The following is a 27,318-nucleotide window of genomic DNA, read 5'->3' on the forward strand; positions in this document are numbered from 1 at the left end:
GGCTTAAAAACACATGGCCGACCCGTAGGGACAATAACATTTTTTGACCGAACCATTCCTTTAACGTACCACTGCATGGATAAGTATTGACACAGGGGCATGGATAGGCATTAACATACCGCTGCATGGATAAGCATCGACATACCACTGCATAGATAGGCAGTAACATACTGCTGCATGGATAAGCATTGACACGGCTGCATGGATAGCCAGTAACATACCATTGCACAGTTACATAACACTGCATGGATAAGCATTGACACAGCTGCATGACTAGGCATTAACATACGGCTGCATTAATAAACATTGACATATCACTGCATGGATAGGCAGTAACATAGCACTGCATGGATAAGTATTGACATTCCACTGCATGGGTAGGCAGTAACATACCACTGCATGGATAGGCCTTAAGATACCTCTGTATGGATAGGCATTGACATACCACTGCATTGATAGGTCTTAACATACCACTGCATGGATAGGCATTAACATATGGCTGCATGGAGAGGCATTAACATATGGCTGCATGGATAGGCAGTAAAACACCGCTGCATGGATAATCATTGACATACAACTGCATCGATAGGCAGTAAGATACCACGGCATGGATAGGCATTGACGTGCCGCTGCATGGATAGCCCTTAACATACCATTGCATGGATAGGCATTAACATACGGCTGCATGGATAGGCAGCAACATACCACTGCTTGGATAAACATTGACATACCGCTGCATGGATAGACAATAACATACCGCTGCATGGATAAGCATTGACATGCCGCTGCATGGATAGCCCTTAACATACCACTGCTTGGATAGGCAGTAAAATACCACTGCATGGATAGGCATTGTCATACCGCTGAATCGATAGGCATTGGCATACGGCTGCATGGATAGGCATTACCATACGGCTGCATGGATAGGCAGTAATACCACTACATGGATAGGCATTGTCATACCGCTGAATCGATAGGCATTGGCATACGGCTGCATGGATATGCATTAATATACTGCTGCAGGAATTGGATAAAAATCAAAGCTGCAAAACATACGGCGTCCGTCCTCAGAATGAATGGTGCATACATGTAGATACGCATTTCCTCACTTGTTTGTAGCATTACAACTATAAAAACTAATTCAACAGCACAAGTGCAAATGGAAATGTCATGCTTTTTCACCATAAAGACATTCTTGAGCTGAGGGTTTGGCTGTCGAAAATCTTTCAAGAACGTGTCTTTTGAAAGGTGAGTACCAACCTTTTCAATTGGGGCAGGTGAAATATCCCCGCTCTCCAGTGGGGCAGGATCGCAGCAACACCCTCTTCCGGGGGTGGCGGGACTGTAACTGAGCCGGCTTCAGAGAAACGGATGCTTTCTGCTAATAATGGGGACAGCATAACTTTACATAAGTGCACTGGCTGAAGCCAAGGGCGGACTGGGAACCAAAAGAGGCCCTTGAAGTATTTTTTTCAAAGTGTCCCCTATCACACATTTTGAGGAAGCCCAACCCTTTTCCTTTGAAAACATTTGGAAATAAAATAGGTAACCAAACAAAAAGCAGAGGCGTAGACAGGGCAAGGCCCACTCAAAATCTCTAAATGCCCACTCAGCAGCGCTGCGTGGGCATTTACAGATGTGAATGTCAGGGCAGTGGGCCCAACTACATTAGCTACTGGCCCCACTTGTTTGACAATCCTGGCCATGCCTCTGAAAAAGAGGAGGCGCATGGCTAAGAGGTCTGCTGGGAAATCTTCAGAGTTCCCTGTAGGCCAGTCCACCCCTGGCTGCAGCCTCCATTTCTCTGCATGTGCTCCTTCCATGTGCTTTAGAAGTCAGTTATTTTGTTAGCGCCAGAAGGTGCTTCATGGATAAAGAAAGAGCCATCTACCAAAAAGGAGTGTGCCTTCTTCATCTCAGGGCCTGATTAACAAAGAGCTTTTCAATGGGAATTCCCCATTGAAAAACCCGTTTGGCAATCAGGCCTCCAGTCTCTCGGCTCCATCGCCTTACTCCCCACCTCATGAGTCTCACGCAACCTGTCATAGAGTTTAGGCTCTGCACATCCTTTTGCCTTGTGTATGCATTTACCTGCTGATGCATGAGGTATCAATAATACATGTATTTACCATCAGTGTAATTTCAGGCTAGCCAGAGTTTTCTTTCTGTATAGTGAAAGCGGTGTACAGCATATGTATCTCAATTTGTTTTCAAACACGCTGCTTCCTCGGCGCACACATTGCAGACACATTGCAAAGTGTAAATGTCATTTCGTGACAGAATAAGTGCAATGCAGTTATTGAACCCATATCATTACGCATAACCAGCTATTAGGTACCTATGTATTACAGTCTAAAAGTGCAGCGAGCTTAGCGCGGCTAGGGATGAAAGGCATAAGCTGCACTTTGCCTGCTCCATATGCAGAGGCCAAATAATTCGCCAATTTTAGTAAATTGCACATTTTTGCTCTGCATACATTTACAGTGCATTCCTCCGTGTACTGGGTGTCATAACAGTTCTATGCGATTTCATCGCTGTAATAACATCTTCCTAACATTGCACAGAAGACATTTCATAGTGTCAATTTCATCTGAAAAGACTGTAACATTATATGTGAAAAAATGGAGCATCAATTTCACTGGCAGATAAAAACATCAAATTTTACAACTCAAGTCCTCTTTTTTGTTTGAGCAATTTCCCAAGGCTAACCAAAGCTCAGGAAAGTGGAACCCCTGCTCGTTCCTTCAATACGGCCTGGCCCCAAATACCCTCTCAATCACCTCACACCCTATGCACCGACCTCCATCATTTCTGCAAGCTCTTCTAGAAGACATCTCCAAACCACATGTGCCCCTTTATTCCAGCACATTCTCAACTCACTCCATCATCTGCATATAATATGGGTACGGCATTATCTCCAAAGGTGAAACAAATGTTCTTGAAATGCTCGGGAGTTAAACTTATAACCTCATGAAAAAGTAAACTGGGCCAAGCCTTGTTAAAAAAAGGTGCCAGTTAAAAATGAAAAGATGACTGCATAGCAAACTCATAAAACTATGGACCAGGCAGAACTGTGCACTGTTGGGCCATATCTTCGACACCCAAAGCCTAACAAGGTAGGAATTGGAAATTGATTATATACCATATTTTAATGTAAAATCTGAAATAAAAGACTTGTATCCTGTAAAGACTTGTATCCTGTAAAGACTTGTATCATGTTAGGCAGACAGAATGAATTACCATTCCCTTACAAAAATGATTTATAAGATAAGTAGCTTCTAAGAACTTGTGGAAAACTATTGGGATGTTTGGAACAACAAGAAGAACTTTATAGGAACTTATATGACAACCAAATAATTAGTGAATTCTTATCAAATCTTGTAAGTTTGAAATCGGATTTATGGAAGATCTTATAAGATTCTGATAAGAAAATCCATAGGAAATCGGTGTAATGGATTGGAAGGACCAGGTTCCACATTCATAGAACACACTACTCGCATCTGGGAAGCATTAGGAACTCTCATGGCCTTCAGGGCCAAAGGGCATAAACTGTTTGCCAGCCAATTCCAGCTGATCATTACATAGCACCCTGAAGTAGGCACTCTTCAGTTTTTACCACCATTTTCAATGACTCTAGAGGGATTACCAAGATTATACCGAATCAGAAATGTTCGAGCGAGAAAAAAATGAAATTCATTTGAACTTTTGGTTTTCACTCACCCGAACATTTCTAACAACCCACTGCCCACCACCCCTTACTTACCTCTCGGTGGCAACAAGGAGGTGTGCCGCTGTGTCCTGCATCCCTCTGCAATGGCGGTTCCCTTTGCTTGCCTGAATGAGAGCTGGAGCCGCAGGGTCCTCTTTTTTTCATTTTATTTTTAAAAACTTTATTTAATGGGGAGAGGCGTACACCCCCACAACCCCCGATGGCATTATAATAAACAAGGGCCACCCCCACAGCCCCTGTGGCCCTTGTTCACTATAATGACACCGAAGGGGGGATTTATTCGACATTTCTGGTTGTAGATCTTTTCGTACAGATGATTTACGAATAAATCTCCCATTGTTGTTTTGTTTTTTCCAAATATTGTATGGATACCTCTCTAGAGCAGTGCTCTTATGCTGGAAAAGAAGAAGGTTTAAAATGTCCAAATGTTGACAGAGCAGTTAACAGAAGTATAAATTGTGCCATTTGGAGGCATGACAACGTTTTCTATTTGAAGGCGATTTGATGGAATGTACAGAAGTCAAATAGAAAGCAAGAGCCTGAATTGGATTGCAATATAGCATTCATTTCCTTCTAAAAATGGTGTTAAAATAATGAGGCACATACTTTTCATAACCCCATTTGTATTTGCATTTGTATTAGAAACAACTGCATAAAATACATAGGTGCATTTATACAATGTGCCCGTTTTTTAACATATATATATATACATATAAATTCAATGAAAAAACTTTGTCAAGGGGACGTTATGGTTAAGTTGCACTAATAAAAACCTATGAAATTCAAAGAAAAAACTTTGTTAAAGGGACGTTATGGTTTCAAGTTAAACCGAAAAACCCCAGAAATTCGCCAGTCATGGTAAACTAAACAACCATAACTCGCGCCACCACCGTGCACTGCTAAGACTAACACCCAGGACATCAAAGATGACATCACACATGTCATTGATGACATCACTGATGCATCACATATCTGGGCCACTTGTCTTTGTTCATTGACATATATAAGCCAGGTGGTTTTGTTCACTGGCAGTCAGAATAATAAAATTGAAAAAGGTGCGATACATCTAGACGTTACCCTTGTCATATGTTCTTTAAGTACTTTAATAAGTTGATAAGTTTGACAAGTTTGACAAGTGCAATGTTGTGTTTTTTAATATGTTTTTACCGCGATGTCCGTGGACACCGGCCGCTGTCCGCGAACCCAAGATGGCGGGCGTTTCCAAAAATCTGACCCACTTCACGCTCTTCACCATCCAATCAGCGAACACGTCGCATGTCCGTGGACATGATGCAAGCTGATTAACCAATCGGTGTCCTGTCTGTGGAGCGAACAGGGAAGTGTGTCCTCGGAGCGGACATAGATATCCCTAATTTTTTAGACCTACTTTTTGGTCATATTTTTAAAAAACTTCTGGATGGATTTTCACCAAATTTACAAAAGCACGCTTTCGGGACCAAGCCGCTGCTCCCACCACAAATTTGGTGAAAATCCGTCCAGCGGTTTGGGCTGTAGGCTTGAGCAAAGTTTTTTCCCCATTCAGTCTATCGGAAAAAAAGAAATTTAGGGAGCCCCCCTATAACTTTGCCCCCCCTGGACCAAACCTCACCAAACTTTGCAAAATAAATTCAGAGTCGGCCATATACTTTTTTTTGCAAAGTTTGGTGAGGATTCGTCCAGGGGGAGCGAAGTTATAAGCCGGCCAAAAAGTGCTCTTCCTATGAGATGAGCAACTTAACCATAACTACACCGCCACTACCGTGGGCTGTGTAATATATATATATATATATATATATATATATCAGTGAGACAAGGAGGAGAAAAACCACACTCCAAGCATGAGGTCTGAGAGTCCCAGGAAAAAAGTGACAAACTCGAAGCAAATAAGCAAAAACAAGTTTAATAAGTGGTAAAAAAAAAGTAGGCAAAACACACAGCAAAACAACACAGGACGCTAAGGCAGTGTCCTGAACGATGCGTTTCGCGCTTCCCCGAGCGCTTGCTCACGTTAGGGAGACGTGAAAACAATCACAGTAAATATTGCAGATTAGTCCTTTACCCATGTTGCCTAACTCCACAAGCTAACAGCTTTGTTACAAAACCATGGCGGCCATATTAGAGTGTAGCAGAATCCTGCAATAGCCATTGTAGAAACAGGTTAAAAATAACTGTGTTATGCAAAAGCACATTGGAATCCATCAAGAAACAAGTAAAGTGATGATACTAATGAATAAAAAGAGACACATGTGAACATAGTACATGAAAAATGCAGCATAATGGCTATACGATAAAGTGCAAATGCATATCTAGCTCAACATGGCAACATAGTAACAATATACAGTAAAAGAACAGCAGGGACAGAATAATACTGTCAAATGTGGAATCTCTATTGACAGTTACAGGCAGTCAATATATGCAACCCTTAGAATAAAAGCATGTTTCAGGGAACAACCATAAAGTGGAAAATGTAGATCTTCGTAAAGGCGTAAGTCCAAGACTACAGTATAAAGTGCAAGTGCATTAGATCGTAAACTTGTCGACTTAGCAGCGATAGACAGGCAGACAAATAGTCATCATAAAGTGCAAGTGCAAACAATACCAATGTCCTCCTGATATGTGTATCCATATTCAAATATAAGTGGCTACTGGCTCGGGTGCAAATATGAACCATACGCACCCTAGAATCTACCAGACCAGTAGTGCCCACATATAGGGAAACCACAATATGGAAGCACACCAGCACACTATTAAAACTTGTGGAAGAGCAAGGGCAGAAAAGTAATAAGGAAGGCAATATAAAACCAAAAATACAGATGTCATAGTGTAAACGCAAAATCACATCCCCCTAAGACATCAGGAAGGCAAGACAGTCAAAATGGACCAACAAGAGAGTAAATCAAGTTGGATAACAAAGATAATACAATTAAAACAATAAAAGCAATTCCAAGCCAGGGCAACAAATCTAAATGAAAATCAAGAGAAGCAGCATTAAATAGCAGGGGACCAGGATCAAACAAAGCAACAAGGAGAGAGAGGAGAGGGGTGGGAGCACAAAAAAACAAAAGAATCAAATTCCCATAAAGGTATGCATCTCTTCATCCACATTGTGAACATTGGGATATTTAGTGTCAAAATCCAAAATGAGCCTGGTTTCCAGTTGTCTTAATCACAGAGTGCGATCACCTCCTCTCGGGTCGATCGGCACGTGAGCCACAGCAAAAAATGTAAGCAAATGGACATCGCTATCATGTTCCTGCCTGAAATGTTTAGCCATGGGGTACATAGGGTCAAAGTTCTTTATAGCGCTGAGATGCTGCAAAATACGGAGCTTGAGTATACATGTGGTGGATCCAATGTACCATTTACGGCAGGGACAGGCAAGGACCTACACTACAAAGGGAGTGTCACCGTTTATAAAATGCTTTAACCTGAATTCAATGCCCGTGATATATAAAAGATTTACAGGTAGTGGCATGAGGACAAGCTTTACATTTTTGGCACTTAGTAAAGCCTTTAGGTAAGCCAGTTAGCCACTTGGTCACAGTGGATTTTTTTTGGACAGGGGATAAGTAACTGGAAACCAGTCTATCCTTTAATGAAGGTGCCTGTTATAAGTTAAAGTAGGGCATTTAGGTAGTAATGGGCCAAGGTCCTTGTCCAACCTAAGGATATGTCAATGTTTCGTGATGATCTTACGAACATCGTATGAGGCATTGTTGAATGTCACAATGAGGCGAGGGTCATCCTGATCCTTATTTTTCTTCCTACTAGTAGGACCATGTAGTAAAAATTCCCTTGAGAGTGCCCGTGCTTTAGCAAAGGCCAATGGCAGCCTAACTGCAACACGGTCAAACTCATGGATATCTGTGCAGTTGCGCTGAAAGCGAATAAATTCGCCATAAGGGATACTGTTCTTACAAGAAAGCGGGTGACAACTAGTTGCATGCAAGGGAAGGCCTGTATTGGTCGGTTTTTTATGTAGGGAGGTGTGAATGCCTAGATTGTCGAGTCTTACATTGACATCCAAATATACGATCTCAGTGAAGCTGTGACATCCGGTGAATCTCAGATTTGCAGCATTGTTGTTAATAATGTCCACAAAGGATCCCCACTCAATCTCATTTCCCTCCCAAATTACAAAGACATCATCGATGTACCACCACAAAACAATAACTTGTGTAGGAAAACTGAGTAAAAGTAATTCAGACAAAAAAGTGGACTCCCACCACCCCATGGTCAAGTTAGTATATGATGGGCAAAGGTACTGCCCATCGCAGTACCCTCGCTAGTTATGGTAAGCTAAGCAACCATAACTCACGCCACCACTGTGCACTGCTATGACTTACACCCAGGACATGAAAGATGACCTCACAAATGTCATTGATCACATCACTGATGACATCACATATCTGGGCCACTTGTTTTTGTTTACTGACATGATTATTATTGTTATTTTTTTACTGACAATGAGAATTTCCAAAATATAAAAGGTGCTATATATCTACACATTAAAATTTGTATATGTTCTTAAAGTACTTTCCTCAGAGTTTAATCTGAGCTCACAGTACACGTATATGGGGCAATAAGCATGCCTCAAACACACAATTAATTTGTGTACATGATGATTAATTCTAATGTTATTGTAATTTTTCTGGTGCTGTTGTTTATTTCTTCCTTACTTTAATTCCTCTGTAAGTGCCTCAAATTTGTATGCATTGTGTGTTTTTATATGTATTTTTTCTACTAACACAAGTGTGGGGTAGGTTTTCAATTGTTACCTATTTTTTCCATGTTTAACATTACTCAAAACTCTCATAAGGTAGCATTTATTATTTTACTATTTGAAATTACCAGATTAATATTGTACTTCTATGGTGCATGCTGCAACCATTGCATATATGTATCTATGTATGATTAGGTACCTCTACTAACAACAACAGTAGACTATATAGATTTGTTTACATTAGTACATTCTTTAATACATTAGGTAGTTCATGATTGGTCTCCCAATCACCCCTAACATCTTGTTTCCAACATTATAAACTCAACCCCTTGTAGGAACTGTTTATTAAAACTAATTTAATATGTGATGTCATCAGTGATGTCATCAATGACATTTGTGATGTCATCTGTCATGTCCTGGGTGCTAGTCTTAGCAGTGCACAGTGGTGGTGTCAGTTATGGTTGCTTAGTTTACCATAACTGGTGGATTTCTGGTGGGTTTCGGTTTTACTTGTAACCATGACGTGTCTTTAACAATGTTTTTTCACAGAATTTTATAGGTTTTTACTGGTGCAGCTTAACCATAATGTCCCTTTAACAAAGATTTTCAGTGAATTTCATGAGTTTTTACCAATGTACGTTAATTTCCTACAACTTACTAATATCATACTTACCCCAATATAGCAACATTTGTGTCCAATTTACAAAGTTTCACCTTAAATCTCTGCCATTTTCCACCTTCTAGCATAGATTTTAACACTTCTATATACTTTTTGCAAATTTGTCCACTGTTTTTGTGTTCATCGACGTTCACGAACGTCTGACGTCATCGCAGATTTTACGGGCAGTGTCACGTGACCGCGCGTGCGGCATGATGACGTGCTCATGAACATGTCCGCACTTTGGGAACGGGTCCGTGCTTCGCAAACAGTTTGGAACTGCATTTTCAGCTTATGTAGGGACTTTGAAGCTCAAAATGTACACTTGCACAGCTCAAACACCTATTCTTACTCATTATCCATTAACAATATAGTACAGAGCACATACCTGGAAGAATATTAGCAAAATTGCCATTTATCTTAACAATTGGCATCAGCTTTTGCCATCCCTCCTCCCCAAGAACCTCCACCACCAGCTGGAGGACTTACACAACAAAAAAAGCACAGTACTTCAAAAGACAATGAATAGGACCAAGAAGATGAGGTAAAGGAAGTGCCTACCTCTTGCACCCAGAGAGAATCATGGGTGGGACAGTTCTTTACCACTGTTGGGAATGTACCATAGGCTAAAGCTACCAAAGTGAAATGTACTGAATGCAACGTTGTACTTAGTCGTGGACTACGTCGACAGTACTCCTACGGGACCACCTCCATGTGCAGCCACACCAAAACCAACCACTGCAATGCTCTCAGAAAGGTTGTTCCTTTCTTAGTAAGTAGTAGGCTGTCTACCTCCACCTCCTATTCCTCAACCAATACGGTAACCACACAGCCTACTTTTGTGAGACAAAAAATCCCACCAGCTACCTTGCAAGCGATAAAAGAGGCTGTTGATCCATATCTTTCGAAGACAACAGTACTCTGTAAATACTGCAACAAACCACTCTGCAGGGGGGAGCAATTTCAAAGTGTTTTGAAGCTGTAATCAAGGAGCATGAGAAACACTGTCCCCCTCCTTAGATTTAACACACGCGCAACATCTTCCCCTATCCACCTGGCCCTCCATATGTGTTCATCTTCCCTCATTTCCCTCATTTGCCTCCACACCTTACTTTCTGACCTCTCCTGCAAAAAAAATTAAAAATCAATTAACACCAGAAAAGGTTCCTTTAGAAAACCACCTTTCACCGTTAAAAAAAAGAACTAAAAAGAATTATTTGATAGACTCTTTTTAATTTACATTTCTTAGTAAAGTAGATAAACTCAATAAGGTTTTCCAACACTACCATTAGCATGTTGTGTTATGCTAATCGGAATAATCGACAATATTATACTAGAGAACAATATAAAAGGACAGAAACAATTTTCTGTTCCAAATACATTTCTCTAGCATACAAAGAGGACCATAATTGATGGACCTTTATAATTATTCAGGGTCTCCACAGTCCCCTTTCAAGGCCATGGATCATTAAAAGACCCGGATGGCACGTGCACACTATCATACAGGGCAGACCTTCAACCCTTTTTAATGATATATTTGTAACACCTCTCAATGCCTGCTTTCAAATAGTCAAACATCCATCCACCAATCACTTCCAAAAACTGTACATATAACCCTAGGACCATATTAAGCTTCCACACACCAACTGCCACTTAACAATCTTCCACAAACCTTTTTCATCTGCATTTCCCTTATTTATATAACAAAATTGTACACAGTGCGCCTATAAAAGCATATATACATTGTGCAGTGAGAGAAGTGCATACATAGAAGGGGCAGTATGGATGGGCACGTGCTCATGAGAACCCAGGTGGGAAATGCCATGGGATGCCAAGGTGGAACACCACTGGCTAACTACTGGAGGAGAGGAGTCTTAACCTTAACATCCCTTTAACAATGTTTTTTCTATCAATTTAATAGGTTTTTATAAGTGAAAATGTTTCATGGTGTTACATCACTCTATATACATTATTAATAATTCCTCTTTTCATATATATGTAAGAACCGTAAACCTCCTTTAAGAAACATATTTTTTGCGACACATATTTATGTCTGTCGTTATCAGCAGCGCATGCTGGGGATGCAAATTGTCATTCAATTGCCTACAGCATAAGGCTCAACCATAACCCCAGCCAAACCAAACTACCCTCATTATTCACTGCTCCTACCCTGCATCCTAACTCAGTGTCCTCTAGACCCTACAAATGTAACCAATGGCCAGTGCTCATGGCTTGCAGCCATGCCCAGTCTGAAAATCCAATGGGGCATGGACTACGGCCATGCCGCATTCCCCAATAAGCAAATCAGAGTAAACATTTGCATTTGCCGAGGGCCAGGCCCACTACCGAGACGCCAAATGTATATCACTAGTTTTTCTACTTACATTCTTACAATTTAGAAAAATAAAACACAAGACATATTTCCAAACATGCTTTCAGGTCCTTGCTAACGCTCGTCGCACAAGTATGTTGTAATCTAGTACACCACTACATGCCGTAACCGCAAGCAGAATATTTTTTCCCATTCAAACCTACCACTTCAGCCATGCCACATACCCCAATAAGTAAATTGCAGTACACATTTCTCCTTGCTGACGGTGAGGCCCATTGCCCAGACACCAATGTTATATCACTGTGTTGTCTACTTACATTTTCACACTTTCAAAAAAATAAAAAACACAGGACATATTTGCAAAACCATGCTTTCAAGTACTTGCTGACACTCCTCGTGTATATTTGCTGCAATCCCATCCAGCACTTCAAGTTGTACCCACAAGCAGATTTTATTTCCCATTCAAACCTATCCCAATTTCGAAAAACTTTAGCACATAGCCGGTCCTTGTTGGCATGACCCGGACAATCTGGCCACTGCTCATGGCCACAGGCTATATACATCAGTCACCAAAGGTATATTACTATTTTTTGTACCTACATTATGACACTTTTCAGAAAATAAAACACAGACACATTTGCAAAACCGTGCTTTCAGGTCCTTGTCAAAATGTACATACATAAAATAGTTGTATAACTTAGCCCCCACTGGACAAAATCCATTCAGACTTTGCTCAAACATTCAAGGTTGGGTCTATAATCTTTCTGAATTTGTCCACATTCGTCAAAGAGCAACAAAGTTATAAGCCATCTAAAACTGTTGAGACCCCCCCTCTAATTTTGGCCCCCTCTTGACGAAATCCCACCAAACTTTGCAAAACCATTCATATTTAGATCTACAATCATTCTGCAAACTCTTGTGGCGATTAGTCAAATGGCATCATATTTATAAGCCTTTAAAATATTTTGGGAATCCCCCTCTAATTCTGTTCCCTCTTTGAAAAACAGCAACAGCACCGAACTTTCCAGAACCATTCAGAGTCAGGTCTAGGATGAAATTCCAATCTGTCATACCATTTAATTGAGTGGTGCCAAAGTTATAAGCCATAGAAAACTGCTTTCACCAACCCTGTAATGCAGAAATAGGCATAGATGTCTGTAACAAGGGAGGATAGCAAGCAGGTAATGACACAACGTGGTACTTCTGGTAAGTTTATTGTCTCTTAATGTAAGTTGGTATCGTTGGAGAGACACCGGCAGCACCCCACCCGCAGGCATTAGATCTGCTCTGTCAACCGACAGAGCACCCGCACATCACACACCAACATTCCAATATCCAGGTACCGCGCGTGCACTCCCCACCACATACATTACACTTAAGATACAATTTCCCTGAACATCTCAGATGTTCGCAACCTTCACAGGACTGTCCCAGAAAACTGGACTGTTCGTGGATCTCGGAGTTGAAAAAACACATTTTTTTTGGCTTTTTAAATCCATATTCATGGCGGGTGTTTCCAAAAATCAGTTGCACCTCATGCTTTTCACCATCCAATCAGCGCGCGCGTCCGATGTTTGGGAACATCACTCCGCCCTCTGGGCCAATTGAAGGCCCGTTCGCGGACCAAACAGGGAAGTGAGTCCGTGGACCGAACCTAAATATCACAAATTCTTTTTTACCTACTTTTATGTTGTTTTAAAAAAAACACTGGATGGATTTACACCAAATTTACAAAAGCTTTTGGGACTAAGCCGCCGCTCCTGCCAGAAATTTGGTGAAAATCCATCCAGTGGTTTGGACTGTAAGCTTGAGTAAAAAAATGTTTGCATTGTGTCTATCGGAAAAAGCCACACATTTTGCGAGCCCCCCCTATACCTTTGCGCTCCCTCTACGAAACTTCACCAAACTTTGGCGAATCAATCTGACAGGGCCATATACTTTTTTTGTAAAGTTTTGTGAGGATTCGTCTAGGGGGGCAAAGTTATAAACCTCCCAAAAAGTGCTCTTCCTATGGGTTGAGCAACTTAACCATAACTACACGGCCGCTACCGCAGGCCGTACATTATATATATATATATATATATATATATATATATATATATATATATATATATATATTTTCCTTGGCCACTGATTGTGTATCCCTCAAAATTGTGATACCCATATTAAACCTCTAAACCAAGTAGTAATGGAAAGAATTACACACATATAAATTGCAAAAAGTGAGGTCAAACATCACTTCCGCTTTCTGTGCATTGTTCCGTCTCTTTATGAAGCACCCAGAAAATCGGCATTTACATGTGTCGCTATATTATCTCATTATTTCAAGAATTACTGAATCTTTCGCTGAATTGAAAGCAGAAAAATCTCTCATTCCCCTGTTCTAATGGCCAGTTTAAGGGCTAATGAATAATGTTCTATGAATTAATGAGTCCAGTGGCTTAAATAGGAGGCACTTAGTCAGTGTTATGTGCCCATTATACTCAACAGAGAAAGATAAATAGCTCCGAGTCAAGGATGCTTAAACTTTTCACGCTGGACCATTCTGTTATTTTTCCAGGAGAAATGTATTTCGCATTAAAGCAACAAAAGGGGAAAGAAATCAATACAAGGCTCAACCGGTTACAAATTAATCCCAGGCTTGCGCATTATCACCGGAAGACAAAGAGATTTCGAGACACAAAAAGGTCTACACAGTCTGAGATAAGGGCATCTGTGTGGTAGAGTGTCCACTTATTCACTACATGACATGTCTGCCCTGACAACGCATCTGCGTTAGGACTGCGGCATGTTTTTACACCCAGGTGTGTCCCTTCTCATACTTTTTCACCCGAGTTGCTTTTTCTCTGTAATATTTGATGCAGCGGGAAGCGAGTCACAGGCACCACTCCGCAGGGCACTATTATAGCGGCAGGAGCATCAAGCATGTTACGCGTTCAGGCTCCACCGGAACATTGGTCTCATTTCTATCCCGTTCCACTGTCAACAAAGGAACTTGTGCATGTAAGTGCGTATTCTGTAACAGCGCCACGATTCCCAAGGGCTGCTGAGCGCTTTATAAATCCGAATAAATAAAAATAAATAAATAAATGAAGCAGTGCATTTTATACAGTTAAGTGTGTGGCTTCAGATGAGACCAGGTCACGGAAATGCAGGATGTGATGGAGAAATTAATATGCGGATGAAACTTGATTAGCCCTCGCACAACAGAGTTGGTTTTCACGTATTTACTTGAAAAATGCTTATAATTTGAAGCGCAGAGAGAATGTCATTTGCACAGAATTTCACATTTCTGGGTCAACTCTTGAAGCCAGCACTAAACAGGGTAATGTGGTCAGTGCTGATGTGGAAAAGCAGCGTCAAAATGAGCAGGGAGGAAGATCTGCCCGGGTGCTGTTGTCGAGGTGGAAATGTTCTGCGCGTTAGTGTACGGGAGTCAGCAGCACAGCTCTTTAGCTTTGACTCTTAGGTGGCGTTTGCATCCTCTTGGAGCCATAGAAATGCTGCATTTTGGGTCACATTGATTTGGGGTTGAGCACGTGCATCTTTCAGGAAATCCTGCTGTAAACAGTGTCTAAGCCTGCAGACTTTTGACTTGATGTCTCCCATTGGTTTCTGCTGTGGTCTGTTCAGCAAGGTCAGACGCTAGCGTACCCCCATTCATAGACAAGATGCACCGTTCTGGCCATGCCATAGGCCTCTCAACATTTGGTGAATAGGCCATTGCCGGATAGACCCGAAATAGTGTCGCACCCGTCCCTCGCCATAACCGAGAGTGATCTGGTGGTGCTTACGAACAGGCCTCTCTCTACTTCTAGTCTCTTTTAGCCTGCTCAAGTGTCATCCTTGTTCATCCTTGTTCATGAACAAAAAAGCACAAGTCTGGACCTCATCCCACTTTCTAATTGTCCTTCACGCGTCTCCCTTTGCAAGGACATGACAACACAAGTATGTAGGTAGGTTGCCACTTTCAGTGTTCTGTCCATCCAGGGTTGTGTGCAAATGTGTCTTCTGCCTTTAACATTACTCAAAGCTTCCGAGAGCCAATCCCAGCCATCGCAAATGGTCTCCACACTAAGTTTGCCACACTTCCTTGGATGGAATTCCTAGGACCCTAAGAAATCACGAATTCCCAGGAGCTTTCATAGACAGTGACAGAGCCACACAGGAACAATAGAGGTCCTGGGAAGTGTTGTTGCCTGAAGATGGGTTTGAAGAGGACAAGGAAGAAGTAAAGTCATGTGACCCAAGGCAGGGGCTCGGATTGCAGTTGTTACTTCTATCTCAATCATGGCACATGTCCAGCAGAGCAGCGGGTCATCTGGTGGCAGTAGGTAAATGCACCAGGAGAACATGCCTCTTCGTTTACTCTTGGTCCCAAATTACTATCGCCCCTCTCCTCGGCAGCTGGAGTTATGTCACCAGAATTGCTTGGCTCATGGAAGCTGCATTGGCGTAAGATAGCCCCTAACGCTATGCTACTAGAAGGGAACATGGAGGTTGGCAGCCATTCACGGTTATGACATGCCCTCTTCCTGTGTATGAATACATACATGGCTATGTGTGCACGTGCGCGTGTGTGTGTGTGTGTAGGCTAGGTGCTTGCATGTGTGTTTAGTAGTGCTTGTATGTTTTTTGCCTTTGGCCATGGATGGGTACCTGTTTGTGTGTTTTGTCTTGCCTGTGTGGCTTTGTGGATGCACAAGGGTGGGTTTGTAAGAGTACATGAGCAGAGAGAGTAAAGGGCATAAGGATGTTTGCACGAGTGCCTGTCTATGTTAGCCATGAGTAGCAGCATTTGAATTGTTTGTGTGTGCCCACGTGTGCCTTTATGCCTTTCTGTACATATAACATTATTAAACATCCCATACATATCTAAATACAAGCTATACATTTCATTAAAGCACAAGCCACTGTTCTTCTCGCAGCAATCATTGATAGCTCCTATTGCACGCTTCTTACGAGTCATACACACACCACTTATTAATCAGCCTATTATATTCAAGTGCAGGAAGAAACATTTTCATCCTTCATAATGTAAGAGTTCTGACATGGCTCGTACTTCCTCCAAGCTATGAACTATTAATGGGCTATCGACTCATTTGGCTAAGTATCTCAGATAGTAAAAGGAAACCTATAATAAAGACATGGTTCTACACTATCTCCGTGGCTTTGCCAGGAGTGGAAGGAATCCATATTTCATTTACTTCTAATAGATACATTGCAAGTGTTCCCTGATTTCCTCAGCTAATAAGTGCCGGGTATCTTCTTGTAGTTGTCAGGGAAGTCAGTAGAGATCTGTTGACAGCAAAGCCAATCAGTATGTTCTAAGTGATCTCACAGAGTCTAAAGGCCTCTTGAAGACTTCTTAAGCCTTCCTCCAGACCTTTGCCATTACCCTGTGTCCCAGTTAAACAGTGGGCATAGGACAAATAACCATGACCAAACTAAATTTGGTAGGAAGAATTTTAAAATTGCTTCGATGTAAGTTGGCATGACTTCAATCCTACAGCACATTTGTAATCCAGATAAGCTACTGTCGATGAGTCTCCTCAATCGTCGACTTTTCGTCACAGTCCTAGAAGGCCCACTTTCGCTCAGCTAGGTATTTTGGGGTTTTGCCAAAGATCTATGATTTGCAATTTCGCCAGTCATTCCTTTACATCTTTCAGCCACGGTGTAAATCTACCTGTCTCTATCTACATCCCCTCAGCTCCCTTGTATCTTAGATGTTGTAAGGCAAAGTAAATGCAACGCCATGGCAACTTCTCTGTTCCCATCAAGCACCCCATGCCAAACTCACCCTATTGCAATAAACACAGGGAACACAGTTTGAAAGTCTTTCACATTTTAAATTCGTATTGCTATCCCGTCCTCTTGCAGCCAGTTATTCAATGTTAGAATGGCCTTGATAAAGCTGCAGTGCAAAACACGTGGACAATGTGGACACTCATCAGCATGTTAATAACTGCATTTAAATAATACATGTTTAAATACAGAGTTCGCATTCAATTTGTACATTTGTTGCACAAGAAAAGTTTTTATATTTTTTCTTTTTTTTTAATTAAGAAGAGGACACATGTACTGGTTAATTAATAGTTTGGCAAATGTAATCACGTTTCACTACTTTATACTGGTACACTATTAATTTTGGTATACGGTTTGATTTCATGCATATTTATGTTTGTCGCATAGATCAGTACATGAGACAAGTTCTAATTTTCTTTTCTCTGACTCAGCTCACAGGCTCCTTGCATTCAGCTAAGGTCCATCTTGTAATAATTATGAATGCAGATATGACAACGCCTTGCCAGAAAGTAAGCAACAATTCAAATAGTGTGTCATGCATATATCTTGAATAAAATAGATAGTATAAATGAAACGACCGTAAACCAGTTTCAGAAGCTGTAAAACATGTTGAGATCACATGCTGAAACACACGCTCATATCACATGCTGAAACACACGCTCATATCACATGCTGAAACACACGCTCATATCACATGCTGAAACACAAATGATGATCCAATGCACTTCGGAGTATTCGCCCTTCTTCCATGAAATCTCTTCAAATGCCAAAATAAAAAGGTGGAAACAAAGTTAGAAAGCACATGATTGTCCTAATGGTCCAGTGTAACAGTAAAATAAATCTATGCCATCTGCCTGGACTTGACAAAAGAAGCCAGAAAAAAAGAAAAATATAAACATTCTGCGAAAGTAGCTTGTTTACTAATCGCTGGAAAAAAAAATATGTATACACATATGAACAGATTCTCCAGGAAAACACCAGTTATACATACCTGGCAATATCGGAATCCTAATTGTTGTAGAAGGTGGGGTAGCTCCTTCGTATCTGATTGCTGGCCTCCTCCGCAAGAAAGTTGCAGTCAAAAATGGAACAGCATCATCGTAATTACAGATATTTCGTCATTGACTGGAAATGGCCACTTAGATAGGGGAAAACAAAACGTGTGGACTACAGGACTCTCAAAAATCACAGTGCCTGGCTTTTCCCAGAAAGCTGCCGGTTAGCGTGTGAAAGCATCGCTTCATTATAGATCTAGGCATGGGACAGTATACAAATATGATTTTTGTCACGGGGTTCACCCTGTTTCTGACAGGTGTTAGATCTGCATTTATTTCCACTAAACCCTGGTTGAATGGGCTTACTGGTGTCAAAAACATATTTATTTAACGGCTGAGATATGATTCATTGAATTTGAATTTTTTATAGTGCCTACACAAAGAATTTTCTGATTCCTCTTCTGATCATTCCCACATGAAGTCTTCAGGGTGGGTTGCTCCTTCTCCTTTCTTACACCATCAATATGGAACACCCCCCTGCCGTATCTATTCCACATTGAGGCTCTTGGATCCGGAAGGGGCCAAAAACATTTATATTCATCCTTTTGTCCTCTTTTTCTTGCACACTTCAGCTGCTTACCCTCTACATCGAGGTGCGGATGCAACTATGAAGTGAATAGCCACACGTCACAGATTAAGTAATATAACATAACACTCCACACCACTAGTGCTGCCAAGAATCTAAATCTGCAGATGGATGCTACTACACTGTGCTCCAAATGTTGTTACTAGTTCAAGTTCTACTGCGTTAGTCTCTTAAGACATAAGGGCCAGTTTGCAGAGGACGCTGGGTATGCTGCTGACCTTGACCAAGACATCCGCATACCGTCAAGTCCTTTGCAAAGTCTCACTCTCATTGTTAACAGTTTTATTACAATAAAATTGTGTTGGTGGTTCAACTTCTAATACTTGTAATAGTTACTAGTACAATTAGTAATAGTAGTAACATTACACCTAGTAGTTAGTATTAGTATTGCCAGCAAGCTATCTGTTTGGAAAGGTTTTCCCTTTAATGATGTGTGCAGAGGGACACAGCACTGCTGCTCCCTGCACTTCCTCTCCGGTTAACTATCACCCGATCTCCATCACTCCTTTCCTGGGCAAACTCTTGGAAAATCTCCTAGCTTAATCTACATACTGAATCTGTTGCCTCTATGACCACAAGTCTGGCTTCAGAGCTGCCAGAAGCACGGAAACTGCTCTCCTGAACACCTGTGAAGACTTGCTCTCCAATTTTGACTCAAATATCCCTTATGTCCTCATTCTCCTTGATCTATCCTCTGCTTTTGACACAGTCAACCATGCCATCCTGCTTAATTGTCTTTGGGACAACCTTGGTATTACTGATCAGGCCCTCGCCTGGTTGACCTCCTTTCTTGTCGACCGACCCTCTGAGGTCCAAATGCGGTCTTTCCTCTCTTCTATCGCTCTCTCTCTACTGTGGTGTTCCCTGGGTGTCTAACCTCTCTCCCTGGTTCTTCTACAGGTAGCTGGCACCTCTTGCCCAGTGCATCGTTACTTTCTGCTCCAATTTTCAATGTTATGCGGATGACACTCAGCTCTCTTTCAGGCTCCATTTAGCCACTTCCACCTTGTTCTCTCATACCAGACTGCCTGGCCGCGATTCAGGAATGGTGTGCCACCAATGATATCTGCCTGAATGCCAGCAAGACTGAGATCCTCCTAATTGGGACACACACTCCCTCCTTCCCTCTCTCTCTCTCTCTGGCCGCCCACACTGTGCCCTCTTCCTGCTCCTTCCTGTGAGCTAAGAACCTTGGTGTCATCTTCAATTCCACATTCTCCTTCTCTCCTCATGTCTCTAAGAAGTCAAACTATCAGCTGCACCTCCTCAGAGCTATTCTTCCTTTTCTCACTTTCCCCCAGAAGCTCACTGTCTCCAGAGCTCTGGTCTTCTCTATGCTGGACTATAGCCACAGACTCTTTCTAAATCTTCCAGCCGCTACTCTTCGACCTTTACAACTTATCCAGAACAGGACTGCGAGACTTGTCCTTGGCCTCAAGCCCAGGGATCGTATTTCTCCAGCTCTGAAATATCTTCACTGGCTCCCCGTGGCTGCAAGGATCAACTTCAAGACCCTCTGCATTGTCCACAAGGCTTTCTGGGGCCTGGGACCGCTTTACCTCCAACTTTCTCATCCAGAACATCTTCCTTCTCGAGCTCTCCGCTCATCCACCTCCAACTCTCTAAGGGTCAGACGCATCTCCAAGCAGAGAGTTAGGGGCAGATATATCTCCTCTGCTGGGGCCTCCCTCTGGAATAGCCTCCCTGCCTCTCTCAAACTTGAGCAGAACATCTCTTTTTTCAAAAGCAGCTCAAGACCTTCCTTTTCGCTTCTGCTTTCTCTCTTCCTCTCACCTGCTGAGGCACCTGACTGCTCCGCACACTGGTCACCGGGTCACCCTCTGAACTTGGGCCCAGCCTCCTGCATGTCCAGTTGCCCTTGAACTGCCTCCGGGCTCCACAGCACTTACATGTCTGTATCTGCAACCCTAAAGTCAATTTTCTCTGCACTTATGAGCCACCCGCTGGCTGCATTTGTGATTTAACTGCACTTCCCCCTTCCCATGCCCACTGGCACGTCTCCCCTTCCCTCTTCCCTCCACTTGCGTGATCTGAATGACACAAGGCCTAGTAAGATTGGTATTTTGTCCTCCCTTGTTTTCCCCTCCTTGTCCTGTCGCGCCTGCAAACACTTGTGTACGTGCACATTATAAATGCCAAATCATATCATATCATTGTTTGTGCACTCCCAGGCGCTCTCTGTGATGCATCCTGCCGGCGACTTGGATTAAGTTCTGTTCATAACCCCTTCCAGCTGCGGGGAAGTGTTATGCATTAAGTGTGAGAAGATGCAGCTCCCTGTCTTGAATCTCCTTTTAGATCTTTACTGTGTCCAAGAGCAGGTGATCTGGTTTACATCAATCCTTGGTGGTGACTAGCTTTGCCTGCAAAAAAGAGATAACCCAGTGGTGTATTTTCACAAATGGAATTACTTCTTTTCTGTAATGTTAATTCAAGGGTTACAGGTATAGGCACTTAGACTGACGGTATGTTATGACTTCATGTTACATGGACAGCTAGACAGATGGCTCAGGGAGTTCAGTGATTGATGTTGTCATCTGTATTTAACCCAGCAGGTCACTGATGTGACTCCCAGAAAGAGCTCTATCTGCCTTGCTCCCGTCCATTTATACAAGTGGGCATTTATAAAGCTTGTTATTTACGTGGTATTTATAACCCAGCAAAACTGTGTTGGCAAGCATGATAGGAAAAGCAATGTATTATATAAATAGTGCTAACACCTCACTGTGGTTATAATACACTATGCCAACTGCGTGCTTTGTGAGATTGGGGCTCACATTAGGGTGTCAGTGTTACTGACAGATGGGAGTCTTGACACCTTAAACCTGGTAAGCTTTACTATTTGGAGAACAAATGGCGGTAGAGGGGGCTTATCTCTTTGGTTGAGGTTGGTTGGCAGATGGACCAACCCCCATGGATAATTTGGAAAAGGGAGTTATTTGAAGGAGGGTCTGGGTTCCGAAGCCTTGATTATCGCAAAGCACTACTGTACCATAAGTTGAATATTCACCAAATTATTGGTTTGTTACTGTTCCCTATTTTTGCAGTTTGATGCCATGCGTTATATTGCCAGTGGACTCATAACATGCTGGATAACCCACAACAAACACAGACATAGGGGGTCATTATGACCCCGGTGGTAGCCGTGCCAGTAAAAACGCTGCAATACCCCGGTGATTCACCATTGCCAGGTGCTGCAAAAAGTGACTCCCCATTCCCATTTGAGTCCAATAGGACTCAAATGGGAATGGGGAGGACAGATGCACCGGCACTGTGTGCAACAGTGCCGGTGCATCCGTCAAAGTCTGCGAGCGGGTGCCTTTCCGCACGCCAGGTCAGACTTGGCTGGCAGAAAGGCACCCACACACAGAACTCGGTAGCTTACCGGCAGCATTGTTACCGGCACGGCATACTTATAATGAGGGCCATAGAAGCAGCTGACAGAAATTCAAGACCTGGAAATTTGAAAGACAGATTAACAGTTCTTTGTAGAGCAATTCAATAAATAACTATACTCATTTGGCCAAATCTATGTTTAGTTCTTGTTTAGTTGGGCTGGGAGGATAGCTCAAGGCAAAGCGGTCTGGAAAGCAAAACAACACAGAGCATCATGGGTTTCAATCCCTGGCCCGCACTTCGAGGCGGTCTTCGGCATGAAACTGGATATAAAAGCTAATTTTATATGCCTATCAATGAAATCACTGAAACCAAAAAAGTGATGGGTGGAAGGTTTTGAATTAATCTGAACCATTGGCATTGCTCTGGGCCACCTTCCACACCACCGTTTTTTAGCCAGTCTGCGCCATTGCGAAAGGAGTCCAGCCATATGCAAATCAGTCAGGTACTGTCACTAATGGGAGCAGCCCAGCCCGAACTGCTATGCCAGGTCCCCTCTGCACGGAAACACAAGCAACCCCAGACATGTTTTGGCCTTGTTGGGCCTCCACAGTGAGGTGCAGCTTGGTTCCCTATGGTGCAGCGAGCAAGGCACTCATGTCTGGACATACCCTCTCGCACATATGGAGACAAACTGAAACCAAAAAAGTGATGGGAATTATATGTCTGTGAATGAAATCACATCAGGATATCCAAACAATGGGCCATGGATAAAAAGATGGGGTGACGACTGGGTAACTATGCCTTTGGCTAACAAACGATGTTTTCTGCATTGGGGAAAGCCCACAGGTTAGAGAAATGTGAAAAGGGAGTGTTACACAGTTTATCATCAGCAGTTTTATTTCGTCCCATGCCATAAAGGCAGTTTGTTTCATTAGATTGCATACATTGCATTAATAACATAAAAGGAAAAAAATAACAACGTGCAAAAGTATAGTTGATTTTATGGCTATGTTCATAGAATGTTCAATAAAAAGATTTTTTTTAAAGTATAGTAAACCTGGGGAAAACACACAAAACAATCTTTGAAATGTACAATCAAGATAAAAGGGCAACATACACAAATATTTTGCTTAACAAAAGTAGACTAAAATTAAACACAAGTATTTACACCCTATACATTAGATTAAAACTTCTGTCTACCTAGTTATGTTTTCAATTAAAACATATAAAATAGCATATAATACACAATCTGAACAGTTTGTTAGAAATAAATTCAAAGCATCTCTCACGCTTCTTGTCATGCCAACTATAGTGGGTTTAAGACATGTTTTTCTTCATCTGTGATAAACAGAGCGCATGAATAAAATATGATAAACGTTCTTGTCCAGTTCAGGACAAGGAAGACATGTAGACGACTTGTCCTTGACCTAAAGGGAGAAAATCAAAGGGCAATTTAGTATATATAGTTTTTGAGTATTTCACTTGTGGAAGGACTAAATATGTTTCCAAAACCTACGTTCAACTTTAATAATAGGTACCTAGAGAATAAAATGTGTTGAGCAAAAGGGTCTAATTGATTCTTCAAGACCCAATCATTATATGCAGGGATCAAAATCTACTTATATCCACAGAGCAATCCATGTCTGAGGAGCAGAGTTCCTAAAGAAGAAACAAAACATCTACCATCCAGCAAGACCACTCAGATCAAGCTACGAAATTCGGCCTAGAACCAAAACCATACAATAAAAGAACGTTCGGAGGAGCATCTTCCTCACACCTGGCTGGTAAAACATGGAATTCCCTACCAAAAAACATATGCAGTACAAGAGGTCATCTGGAATTTAGAAAATTACTAAACACTTCACTCTTCACCCCCGATTTGGAAGGGAACGAGTAGGAATCATACATTTTGGCTGAAACTAGAAGCACAGGGAGGGACCTACGACCCATTTCCTAACCATCCCCAACCGGTCGGCATAGGGAGGACATTTTGTACCTCTCATGCAACCACAGTGCCAGTTTTACAGAGGAATACCACAGTAGGCAGGGAACCCCCACTAGAAGTCACAGGAGAGATCCATAACCTTCCTAACCTAACCATCTCTAACCATAGGGCGGGGGGGACACACCTCGACGGCCCATGTCCACATACCGCTAGACTTCTACATAAGATAATTACCACACCGCAACGTACCTTCTGACTGGAATGCCAAACAATATCAAAGCACGCAGGATGGTCATAGATGCCGACCACAGAAACCAAAGCTAAGAGGTAAAAAATTAAGTTAAAAATAGCTCCTGCTAACCCAATACTAAAACCTTGTTTTTCCGCAAACTCATCTACAGAAACTCAGATGACCACATCTCTGCACAGCAAACCGCACATACTTCTCCACACTACAAAAATATACAAACAACACATAACCATGCACAACAGCACATGGGAATCACTCACACTCGAAAATAGCACCTAAGCTCAGCAAACTGTGCAAACCGAACTGAAGCTGCCAACAGAACATCATATCTCACTTTCCTATAGCCACTGCATCCTACTAACTGCTCCCACAGCCGCCTTGCTTTACACCGTCCTTTTTCAGATCTGCCAGAGTGCCAGGGGACCACTCTGGTGGTGTTAGTGCGTGGTACAAGTAACCTTTAACATTAACCTTTAACATTATATTCATTACCATAGTTACATGACTCGTCCTATAAACTGGGCAAATCTCCCCCATTGTTAATATTTTTTTTTACATGTTTAAACCATTTAGGACTTGTAGCACCTGGGGACTCTCAAGCATCATGTAATGCATCACTGAACATGCTTAGTGCTGGGGTATTCCATAACTCCAAGCAGTACAAGAGAGGTTTTGATACAATTATATAGCTAATGCCCAAAATACCAAGCTCAGGTTTGGTTGGTGTTGGGTGAACATTAGATGGTAATCCAAATAATCACTTTAAGATCTTATTTTTTCTTGTCTGTAAAGTTATTGGTTGCGTAATCCGCCAGATCTCTGCTCCATAGGTGGCTGCAAGTGCTTTGTACACTACTATGGCATGGGAGAGGTTCTTCCCCGTAAAGCGTTTGGAAAAATTATTAACCACCTCACCCCATCTTGCTAGAATGACATCACTTTTTTCAATTTGGGCTGACAAGTTGTTCTGTGGAATCGTTTGGATAATTATCACCGGAGTAGGCACGGCAGCCATCAAGCAACTTAGACTATGGGCTGAACGCTGCTCACTCCACTGTGCCATCTACCCCCCCCCCCCATTTCGCCCTGCTGATGCTTTCCGCCTCCACATCCCGCCACCTGCACCCTGCTCCCACACATCTGTATTTTGTTGTGGAAGGTATCGCAGCCAAGCCGCTTCTGCATCCAGGGCTGCCATGGACATGGAAGAGGGTGTCTATGTGGATGCCCACCTTTCATGTCCATGGTGGCCATCTTTGGTGGCTAGTTGGTTGAATCAATGGGTCGCGCCAAGTGCGTGACACATTAAATCAACCAAATACATTGCTGTTAGCATCCTGGGACATTAACCTGAGGTGCTAATAGCAGAACAACCAGGTCCCTGGAAAGTACTAGATGGTAACATCCCAGAGACCCTTGCTTAATGCCCTTGCATTACCACCCGGTAAAGCCCAAGGTCTTTGTTAGTGTTGCTTAAATAATCAAACTATTCCACAGTTGTAGTGTGGTATTATTCACTTGAAAGGTCACACTGCAAGATCGAGTATTTCTAGGCCTCGAGCATTCCATTGCTTTTCTGTTTGCAATGTTAATAGATAAGCCTTTCTCAGCACATTTGACATTTGGTGTTGAAGGCCTCCTGTAAACGCTGCCGTCTAATAGGTGTTTAGAGACAAGCACTGCATCATCTGTGAAAAGCAGGATTCCCCACTTGTGGACACCTAACCTTGGTTCACCCGCCTCCAAATTATTCCATGCTGTGGCATATGATTAATGAACACTAAAAACAGCATAACCCTGCCTGACACCCTTGTTGCTCGTATCCGTACTAGGAAATTCCCCCTTTATATCCCGTCGTACCCAAATAGTTATAATCATACATGGTTTGGATTGGAAGTACTTAAGAGGGGGGAAGCATTAGGTCTGATAGGGTCTGCCACAGATCCTAAGCAGTTTATAGGTCAATGAATGGCATATAAATTGGCTGTCTTTTTAGGCATACAATTTAATAAATAATAATATATAGCCTAAATGATTGGTCAATGGTGGATCATAATTGCATTCATTGATCCATTTGAAGAATGCATGGAAAAAGGGACCCAGATCACTGGATCGCTTTTAAATAAATCCATCGGAGGTGGCTCATGTTGGAGGGCTTATTACAGCAACGGGGCATAGTTGCTTTCAGTTCTTCTGATTGAATGTTATAGGAAAATCTCCCACCACAGCATCCTCTGCATTTCGATAAAGATCTTGAGAAAGATGACTGCAAGCATAGTTGCCAGTTTGGAGAGTGGTATACAGATTTTGAAGGTACTCAGACCAGGCAGACTTGCTGATTTTGTTGGATACAGGACTAGTAGCTGTTCTGGTGCCTTTAGTAACCATATATCAAAACGTGCTCTAGTGTTGAGTTTTTACTGCATATTTTGTTTGCCATAAGTTAAACGAATAGTGTACCTTTTTTCAATTACTATTTAATATAATTCCTTATTTTTTCAGCAATCATCACTGGCTCATTATTTCTTCATGAGTTTAGTTGTTCCAGAAGCAGGCCTTTAGCAAATCTGCAGTCCCTATCAAACCACCCATAGACATGAGGTTAGGGATGTATTTAATTGTATTTATTATGCATTTGTAAGGTGCTTATACATCAAGTAAATTGTGTTTCAAAGCGCCCACAAGGCAACAGGGAGGGAAAATGGGAATGAAAATCAAATATAACAATGAAAGATAAAGGCAGACCTACTAGGCCTTGTGAGCATTCAGAACGTGCAAGTGCATAGAGAGAGAAGGGATGAGGGAGTGAGGGTAAGTGCTAGGTGTACCAGGAGGGAAGTACTAGGGAGTGAGCAGCTGTAAGTGCCTGAG

This window comes from Ambystoma mexicanum, chromosome 7p (assembly GCF_040938575.1).
Source record: "Ambystoma mexicanum isolate Mex_15411 chromosome 7p, UKY_AmexF1_1, whole genome shotgun sequence".
NCBI lineage: Eukaryota > Metazoa > Chordata > Amphibia > Caudata > Ambystomatidae > Ambystoma > Ambystoma mexicanum.